This window comes from Poromitra crassiceps (assembly GCF_964638095.1).
Source record: "Poromitra crassiceps genome assembly, chromosome: 13".
NCBI lineage: Eukaryota > Metazoa > Chordata > Actinopteri > Beryciformes > Melamphaidae > Poromitra > Poromitra crassiceps.
In genome coordinates this window covers 15,111,448-15,121,811 of record NC_139644.1, presented here as the reverse complement: position 1 = coordinate 15,121,811, position 10,364 = coordinate 15,111,448, and the positions used below count along the sequence as shown (strand labels likewise).

General features: G+C 45.0%; 1 pseudogene across 1 annotated transcript; it reads left to right on the top strand.

Moving 5' to 3' along the window:
- The first annotated feature begins 9,258 nt into the window (after positions 1-9,258).
- On the top strand, positions 9,259-10,056 carry LOC310787534 (hatching enzyme 1.2 pseudogene; annotated as a pseudogene). Its single transcript has one exon. The product of its transcript is annotated as a hatching enzyme 1.2 pseudogene (transcript).
- Positions 10,057-10,364: the final 308 nt, after the last annotated feature.

The window sequence follows — 10,364 nt, the reverse complement described above, 5'->3', positions numbered from 1 at the left end:
CAATCGCTCCATTCACATCCCCTGACCGCCTCGCGTGACATGCACCTTACATATGTGTGAAAAAAATTCCCAGCCCTCCAAATGTTATTCCATGTTTTTTTCTCCTCTCTCTCTCTCTCTCTCTCTCTCTCTCTCTCTCTCTCTCTCTCTCTCTCTCTTTGTAAAAGGAAGATTTGAAGGTCTCAGCAGCTGGTCATGTAATGCACATGGCACAAACGTGCTACGAGGAGGCTAAAATAATTCTCTCTACTTGACTAGCCCCTATTCCTTAATGTCTCCCATCTGGAGTGGAACAAAATAAGACGGTTCACTGTTCACAAAGTTCCTGGTACAGCTGATTCTAGTGCAGCAGCTGTCAGAGCCTGAGGGCTTTCAGAAGCTTTAAAATGAGTTTCTTATTTGAAAAATACGACCATCCCAGTGATCTTGAGAGCAGTGCTTCAGATCTCTACACCCTGTTACTTCTCCCCCCCACACACACACACATGATAAGAACTACAGTATTTTCCATTGACGGAGTGTGGGGATTTATAGCCGTAATATATTTCTGAAACCAGTAATCTGTGTCCTCATAAATCTTCCGAGGCAAAGACCTCAACTTAAAAGAACTCGGGGGGGAAAAGGGGGGAAAAGAAGATGAAAATTTCATTGCCAATAATAATAACATTGTGAAAGAGAGTTAAAGCAGAATTTATTTTGGCAGGGGGCTGTTGTTGAACAGCTTAAATAAAAGGTTGCTAACAGATGACTTGTAAAATGTACTTCCATCTTCATTTGTCTTTCAGAATGAAAAATCAAATCAAATCAAATCAAATCAAATCGGATAAAAATCTACAACATAGCTTTTGCTCAAAATGTAAAAATGTAATGTAAACCTTTATGTTAAAATACATGCCACAACAAAGCGACACTTATGCCATGTAGATATTTAGTGGCGGACAATGTCGCACTGTTTTGGGAGCTTGTGGTGTGACTAAAACCTCCTGTAAGCCACTGTAAACCACAGGAAACAACAAGTCTGGCCCCTGTGTGTGTTGGACACATTTCTCTCGCTGTCCATTTGAGACAATGAGTTTACAGGGCCATGGTGCCTTGCCAGGCTTGTTCCTTGGCCAGAGATGAGCCAGTTGCCATCTCCTCCCGATCACTTTTCACCTCGGCTACCAGTTCAGGTGTTGCTCTCAACAATAGTCATCTTGTGCGAACTGTCGCCCCGCACATTCCTAAGCCCGTGTAATCCCGGCTCCGCTACATCATAGTGTTACCACAGGTGAGGAATATCTCCGCGCAGACACAGGGCCTCCTTTGTTCGGCCTGTGTTTGGTTTTTCTCTTTAAAAACACAAGATAGCCCAGCATGGACAGAGGCTGGTGCATTACACGGGGTGCGATTCATTTGGAATTGGAGTCAAAAGACAGGTGTACGGCTCAGCCACTGATATAGCCTCAGCTGCCAGCACCTGTTAAAGGACAGACTTATCAACTTATCAAGTCAAGATATCTCTCACAAAGTCAATATCCACTTTTGTCATGCAAGTCAACTCATACTTTCCTTACACATACACCCAGGATACCGATATCGCATTAGACGTGCAAGGCTGATGTATATAACAGACACAGTTGGGCTGGGCCTGATATGACCCTGGCCTATAGGGGAGCCATTGTGGCGTTTCGGGGGGTTATTGTCCCGTTATCAGCCATATCATGAGTCCACAGAGGCAGCGACAGAAGGGAAAGTGCTGTAAATCAGTCCCACAATGGGGTGCTTTGTCCCACCGCTGCACAGGAGACAGCCCATCTTGAGCAAATACACTCACCGCTCAAAGCTGACGCTCTCCTCAGATGCTGTGCTGCCATGTGTGTAAGGTACACTGTACCTTATACACAAGAGGGGATGTGGGAGACCCTTGATGTGCGCCTGGCTTCAGAAGATAGAATCTAATTTATAGGATGGAGGGGTAGAGATTCTGACCAGGAGGGAGAGTGTATGGCCAGTGTTTGTCCAGTAGGTGGCATCACCACACAGCAGAGAGGAAGTAGATGTTTTCTTTTCTTGCTTGTTGGCCCCCCTCAGTTACACATAGGATATGCATGCAGAGAGAGAGAGAGAGGGTGGGTGGGAGGGAGGGAGAGAGAGAGGGGTGGGTGGGGTGGGGTGGGGTTAATTTCTCTAAATGACTGGTCACATTGAAATGTTGTCACTTGAGTGGTTGATGGGAACATTCCCTTTGTTGTCTGTTCCATATAGACTATATATTTATATGCCAATTAAAGCTCTTTGAATTGAACCGTAAATTGAAAGAGAGACAGAGACAGAGAGGGAGAGAGAGACAGAGAGAGACCGAGACAGAGAGAGAGGAATAGAATAGAAGAGCAGATTTTGAAATAAATGTGGGCCATAGCATCAGTAAATACAATTAATCTGTTTATGGCTTCCGGACTGCACTTGTGCCACCCACCATTTCATCTGCCAGAGGTAGTAGACTGCAAAAATGTTTGACAGGCCAATTCCACACAGCAGCACACGCTTGCTTAGCCCTTTATCTGCATCTCCATCTCTCAAGGAGGCCGTTCTGTTCGGTGCCTCTTCCATCTTCTATCTGGTGAAGTCCTCCATCTCTCTTGGAAATGATTTGTCCAGTCCTGTGTCATCTCACATGCATCAGCGCCCGTGCCACTGTCCTCTGAGAAATCACTCCTGAGCTCCAAAGCACCTGCCTGCATCGTGCTTCATTCATGTGCAATCACCTCTTTCTGACCACGTTTTTCCGATACAACACAGCTTTGGTTCATCCAATGATCTCTGCCTATGACAACAAACACTCCAGTGTACCTGTGCAGGTACCCGTCATCAAGCTAGGCCAACTTCTCAGCAGCTCTCCTTGCCTTCACACTCAATGCTACATGCTAGCTACACACTGAGGATGGGCCCACTGAACATTGCAACCTGCTAAGATGTTCTGCTTTTCCTGAATGGGATAAATTAAATGTGCAAATAGTGGGATGGTGTCGGTGATGATGTTAGGAATAGTTTCAGACGATTCTTTAAATTTCTATCCGCAGGTGATCTCCACAGGGTGCTGACTGGGCTTTGTCATCATTGAAATGGATCACAAGATTGTGAACTTAAAGGGGCCATATTATGCATTTCTTAATTTTGTATCATATATATGTTGTTACAATCTTGGGTGGTCATATTAAACGTGGGCTAAGCTTCAAATAAATAGGTGAAGGCGTTTGAATGTTACCCCCATGAACCCCCCCTCCCCCCCATGAAGTCTCGTAGACGAGAGGAGATGGATTTGTGCGAGAGCCATAGTCCTAGGTGACGTCAGGTAGGACATGGTGATGCCAAGCATAGCCCGGGCCGGCGGCGCGCGCGCGCCCTAGCCTTCACCCGTCCGTCCGCCCCTCCCTTCCCTGTTCTGACATTGCTCCAGACACTGCCGAGAGTAACGCTGCTAGTTTCCACTCGTCTCGGCCGTATCTGCCTTTCACTTTATTTGTGTTTATCTGAGTATCTAGTATTTCCTAATAGAAGTCCTGGTTAAAAGCTGTAGCGTTAGCTAAAGCAGTGTCCAGTCGTTTAAAGTCAGTGAGTTTTCTTGTTGCCTTGCCAACCTAACCCCGCGTCACCAGGCTCTCTCCAACCTGGCTGTCTGGGACTAACACTAACACAACAGTAGTCTCATGGAATAACGGATTCCAGACCGTAAAAACAAGGAGACGACTTGGAAGTAAGCCAGGATGTAGGACTTAAGTGGTAAGTCTCATTCCAGCATCGGCTGTGTACCAATGTGCTGCTAGGAGGCGCTAACGTTACTTACCAGCTAAGTAACGTTAGCACTTGCTATATATGTTAGCCTAGCAGCACAGCTACCTTTCATAGACATAATGAACAACTGATATCGCGTTAATAGCTGGAATGACGAAGGCACACATTTTCAGAACTTGTAACGTTAGTCCAACTTGCTGACTTCTCCATGTCCTCATTTTTGTTTGGTCCATGTAGCCTTTGCTTCGCCTGTCTGTTTCTGTTAGATAGATAGCTAGATAGATAGACAGATATTGTAGTTAGCTTCCTGCTTCAGCACTGTACCAGAGATTTCCATCTGCCATTTATTTCCCCATAGACATTTCGTAAAATGCTTATAAAAGTAGTTTTACTTGTTCAAACCAAACGGTTCAGCTAACGCTATAATCGAGAGAGACCATAGAACATTTCACTCGGACCAAAACTTAAAGAAAAATATAATTTTTTTTCTTTAAACCCACATTTTTTTTTGCGTTTTGGTCCCAGTGAAATGTTATGCGATCTCTCCTGTTTCTAAATATATCTGTACCGTTTGGTTTGAACCAGTAAAACTATTTTTATACGCATTTTACGAAATGTGTATGGGAAAATAAATGGTGGATGAAAATATCTGCTGCTGCAAAACGCAAAGGAAGACTACAATTCCCTGCCATAGCAAAATGCAGAAGAAGACTAAAACACAGCATTTCAGACAGAGGGTAAACTGAAGGGGATCATGAGAGCCAGTACAAGATAAACAATGAGTTTTTCTTTAACTATGAATGATGCAATAGACCAAATCACCGTGACGTCACCATGTAAACAAATTTACTTCCGGGTACCACTTGGGGAAGGCGGCAGGTTTAAATGTGCGTGTTGTCAAATAAATGCTGTCAAACCCTCTCGTTGTTTTCAGCCGACTACTTTCAATTTAAATGGTTAAACGGTTGGTAAACATGCTTGTCCGACGTATCTAGCCTTTCTTCTGTGTTTGTTTTATGTAGTGTTAGCTAGCTAATAGCGTTTGTTTGTCTGTCAAACTCGCTGTTTTTTGCAGTCGTTAACGTTACAGAGTAACCTCGCGTCACCAGGCTCTTCTCGGCGAGCCTGGTACAGACAGAGATACTGACGCCACGTCAATTTAATTTAGCTTCAAGTCTACTCTAGTCTGGTCCAACAGGTAAATTAGCTAGTCTGGTCTCCACTAACGTTAGTGAAAGTGTTGTTATGAATGATATTAAACAACAACACAACACGGACGAACCATTTTTGTCTTCTTTGTCTGTTTTTGTCTTCAAAACGTCAGTTTGTGCCGTTCACCGCCATTATAATGTGTGGACCCAGGGGTACCCGGAAGTAAATGTAAACATCCCGGTGATTTGGTCTATAAGCTACTCTAGTGGAGGCCAACAATAAAATAATAATAGATTATATTAGAAAAATATGGGCCCTTTAAGTATGCAGCTTTTATGGCGCAATACTGCCAGTCACGTCTCCCTCCCCTTTGAAAAACACAGCTCTGCTCCACTTCGGGCAAGCTGGAAATATATTGACAGATTCGCACTTCCCAGATCAATAGCTCATAAGCGAGCCATTTGGAATGCACAAACGCCGCCTCTTTTAGTAAGGTAGACAACGAGCTACAACTTCATTTTCACCTAAACGTCCTCAGAGCTGGACAAATAACATTGGTCTCTGTGCAACACAGACTACTACACAAATAATTTCGCTGCCCTACAGTGTAGCTTCACAGAAATGACATCACACATCAATGACCTCCTGCTGGTTATACTACAGCACTAACTTTGGAAAAATATTATTTTGAATTATTTTGGTGAATTTTTATTGGGAAAATTATTCGAAACGTCATTCTCATACAATGTAGAGTCACCAAAATCACGGCACACATCATTTGCCTCCTGCTGGTTATACTACAGCACTAACTTTGGAAAAATATGATTTTGCATAATTTCAGTGAATTTGTATTGGGAGAATTAATCAATAACTTCATTATCATACAATGTAGTGTCACCAAAATCACCTCACACATCAATGGCCTCCTGCTGGTTCTACTACAGCACTCAATTTGGAAACAGATGATTTTGCATTACTTTTTTGTACACATTGTATTATACTTGAATATTGGGGGGATGTCTCCTTTATCTCACCCTGTTAGCTCTTTGCTTTCATAATGAGACACTATAGCCTACAAGAAGTACCACCAATTGAATGGAATAACAATTGCCACAATTTGCCCTCACTCCATCCGTGCCAGTACCCCATCTAGCCACATCCCAGGTAAGCCTGGCCCCGCGGTTGCTACACGACGCACTTGGTCTAAATAACAGCAGCCTCTCCCCATGACAGTGATTGTATGTGCATGCATTATGCTCAACCTAACTGAATGGAATATATAACAGCCCAAATACATCAAGTAAGTCCACCAACAATAGGGAGCCATGGTCTATTTGTAGTCCACCCCCCTACCTGTCTGTTCTGCGCTGACCCCATTAACTCCAACAAAACAGCTAAGCAGTTAATGCCTCTCGAACATTAAATGCAAAATAAAATAACTTTGCTTATGTTTAGGCAAGTATACAAACTTAGTTAAGGTTAGGATTATGGGTTAGGCTTAAATAACATAAACCTTAAATGTGACTCATGGCTTAAATGTCACCCTCTGGTGTGAAAGGCAAGTGACCCCGTCCACATCACTCTTACTGGCCATCGCACTATTTCAATAGCAGACTCTATGGCGTATAACGTTGAAACACAGGTATCTAGAAACTTGATGTGCAACAAATTTGGTTCAGAAACGTCATATTCTACGTATCTGTGGATTGCAGAAACGTGCAATGACGATTTTCTTCCTGCCGACCAGATTGCTCCACAGCTATTTGTAGTTCCCCCCTCTGTCTGTTCTGCACTGGCCCCATTACCTCCAGAATTCCGGCAAAACAGACCCCGCCGCCGCCACCAGAGGCCTCTGTGCCTTTATGCATCAGAGCTGCCCACCGAGCCCCCAATCACCACCACTGTTTCCCGCTGCCTCAGAACAAATGTGGAAAGAAAGTCTAAATAATTCAGCCTGAAATCCCCTTTTGCTTGAGTGAGAATCTATCCGTCAGACGCGGCCAGATGCCCTGCAGCCTGCAGCGAGACAGCGGGGTGAGAGATCGCCTCGTGCACGTCTACAGGGCTTCAGCGCGTCAGCGGGAGATCACAGGCATCCAACTCCTCTGCTCATATGCTGTAGTAGCACGGCTAAAGGAGGAGGAAAAAGGGAAAAAAAGAAGAAGAAGAAAAAAGAAACAGACCATTCTGTTGATAATCTCATAAATCTTTCAGGTTATAGGCCGGCTCGGTGGCCCCAAATCGGACAAATCTCTTCGATAGATCTTTAGGCCCTCACAGCTCGCTAAGGGAAAATAACACTGTTGAAATATCGTCGGAGATAAAAACAAGCCAAAGACCGGCTCTTGCTCACCGAAGATTGAAAATGTTAAAATGTTAAATCTTTTCCTCCCGAAATCAATGCTGCTATCTAGACATGGCTGGAGGATTGTGCTGTTTGTTCTCATCGTGATTTAAGTGTAGCTGTAGCTGTAGAAGACATAGATGAGATGTCTAAGTAACAAATCTGTTGTGTCAGAGCCGTTTATTTACTGCTTTGTCGGTGGACACAATCCAAGCACGCGATGGAAGATAATGGAATTCTAGTGGAAGTGTTGTTGTTATGTGGGCGCTATAATCACACATCCCTGCATGTGCTCGCCAAAACCACAATGATGGCCCTTCATTTCTCATCACTGATACAGTATATGCACTCCACAAGTGTGACATCTCCGTGTGAAAAGAACATTGTTGAATATTGTGGCTTTGCCATGAGGGGATCTGCAGGAAGTCGTTGTCTGACGACTGACGAATGAGGCGAGATCTTTTCAAGATTACCTTTGGCAAAAACACACTGGCTTCCCACATGTACAGTACATGGCTGTCTGTGTGAAAGACGCACACATATGCACACACACACACACACACACACACACACACTGTACTCCGAGTTCTGATGGAGAGACTTGACATGTTTACGCTCTCTGCCAAATATGTGTACTACTAGTGTGTGAGAGACAGACAGGTGGGCAAACAGACTCTCATTAACTAATGAACGAGTACTCGAGTCCTCATTTATTAACGTAATAATAAAAAAAATATATATATATATATACAGTATATGTGTGTATATTTTTTGCATATTAATAATACTGGTGGTCCGTGTCTGAGGGAAAACAAGGGGACCCAAAGTTGTTAAAGTGCGAGTACTCGAATAGTAGAAAAGTTACACCGAATAGTAACGTTATGAACGAGTACTTGAGTACCCAAGTACTCCTGCCCATCCGTAACAACAGACAGACAGACACAGAATGCCCTCTGACCTTCTTGAGCTCAGTGAGGAAGTAGTCAATCATTGTTTGACCTGCGGCACCTTGGCAGAGAACAGGATCAGCTTCTCGTTGGTCAGGTTCAACTCCACCATGTTCTTAGACGGGATCGACACAAACAGGATGTCCGAATAGCTGCGTAGGAAGTGACACGCAAAGACCAGAAAGTCAACACAAAGACTCAGAGAGAGAGAGAGAGAGAGAGAGAGAGAGAGAGAGAGAGAGGGGGGGGGGGGGGGGGGGTCAAATGTCAAAGCAATCACATGGGCACTTGAGAGTATGTTTGGATGCATTTGTATAGCTCTATAGATGCAGGACTCTGTTATGGCTTTTCCATTGGCATTTTAGCACCACTTATTTCATTTCTATTATTACTTTTAACATGCTGAGCTGTGCCAAGCTGCGCGCAAGATGGCCCTTCTCCGGAGTGGGCCCCGGCCACGCCCCCAAGCGAGCTGCGGTGATGTCTGTGCTGGAGAGAGCAGAGAGAAAGGCGAGAAAGAGAAAGGCGCAGAGAGAAAGGCTCTCAGTCTCACGTAGTGACTGAGAGCAGGGTAAGCCTGAGAGCAGGTCACGTGGGGGATGGGTTTACCCAGGCTATGGATGATGCCCTTCACCGCACTTGGTGCCCTACGCACAGCGCGTGCTTCGCGTGTACGTAGCCCTGTCTACACTCCTCTTGTCTGAAGCTTCATAAATGCTTTGAATCATTTAAAGGAAATGTGGGGTCTTTTTCCTCCATTGTTCTTTAAGCATTCATCATCAGGTGTTTAGATAAACATGTCCACTTATCCTTCTAAGGAGCAGAAATAACAAACCATGTTGAAACTATGGGTTTGTCCGTGGCATCCTCCCTTCAGACGTTTATTTAGGCCTACCAGTCTGGACCCCAACCCTTAATCCTACAGCAGACACACCTGTAAAGGAGAGTATAAAAGAGCAGGACCGAGCAGACAGCCACAGCATCTCCCGGGACCTTGCAGAGAAGCTCAGAGCCAAGAAGCGACCAGACAAAAACCCGAAGATGAATCCCTCTCTCTGCCTCCTGTTGCTGCTGCTGATCGGCCTCTCCCAGGCTCAACCTGACATATGGGAAGAAAGCGAGTCAGAGGTCCAAGTTGATGACCCCGAGGAAGACACTATGGACATCAGCGACAGGATCTTGGCCGCCAACAACGGCTCCAGTGAGATCCTGCTGGAGGGTGACTTGGTGCTACCCACAACGAGAAACGCCATTCGGTGTTACAAAAACCGTTGCCAGTGGAAGAAATCCGGCCGCAGGGTGATTGTCCCCTTCGTAGTGAGCCGCGCCTTCTCCAGGTCGGACAAGCAGAAAATCAACAAGGCCATGAAGGGCTTCAGCAGGACCTGCATCCGCTTCGTTCCCCGTAGGAGCCAACGCGACTATATCAGCATCGAGGACAGAAGTGGCTGCTACTCGTTTCTGGGCAAGGTGGGAGGCAAGCAGGTCCTCTCTCTCAGCAAGCGGGGCTGCGTCTACAACGGCGTCATCCAGCACGAGCTCAACCACGCTCTGGGCTTCCAGCATGAGCAGAACAGGAGTGACCGCGACAAGTACGTTCGCATCAACTACCAGTACATCAGAAAGGGGGTGTCCTTCAACTTCAAGAAGCAGAACACCAACAACCAGGGCACTCCCTATGACTACTCCTCCATCATGCACTATGGGAGATATGCCTTCACCACCCGACGCGGGAAGGAGACCATCACCCCCATCCCCAACTCCAAGGCCAAGATCGGCCAGAGGAAGGGCTTGTCCCGCATCGACATCCAGAGGATCAACAAGCTCTACAAATGCTAAGAACATTCAGAAAGGTTCTCATCCATCTACTTCAATAAATCTATTGTCTTTGATTTAATATGTGTCTGAGGGCTAAAGCTGTTTGTGTATGTTACTACTGCTTGAGTATTGATTTCTTAGTGTATAGTTTCATTGGTTCAACACACCTAATTAATCAAATCAATCAACAACACAAACAATTCATTGTACACACTGAAATAAGCTGTATGGAAAAAATACTTATAAAGAGTTTCAAAGGAATGTTATTCTGAGTTTGAAAGTGAAAATGTACATTGTGAACATCCAGGACTGGAGTATTGGTGTGTTAC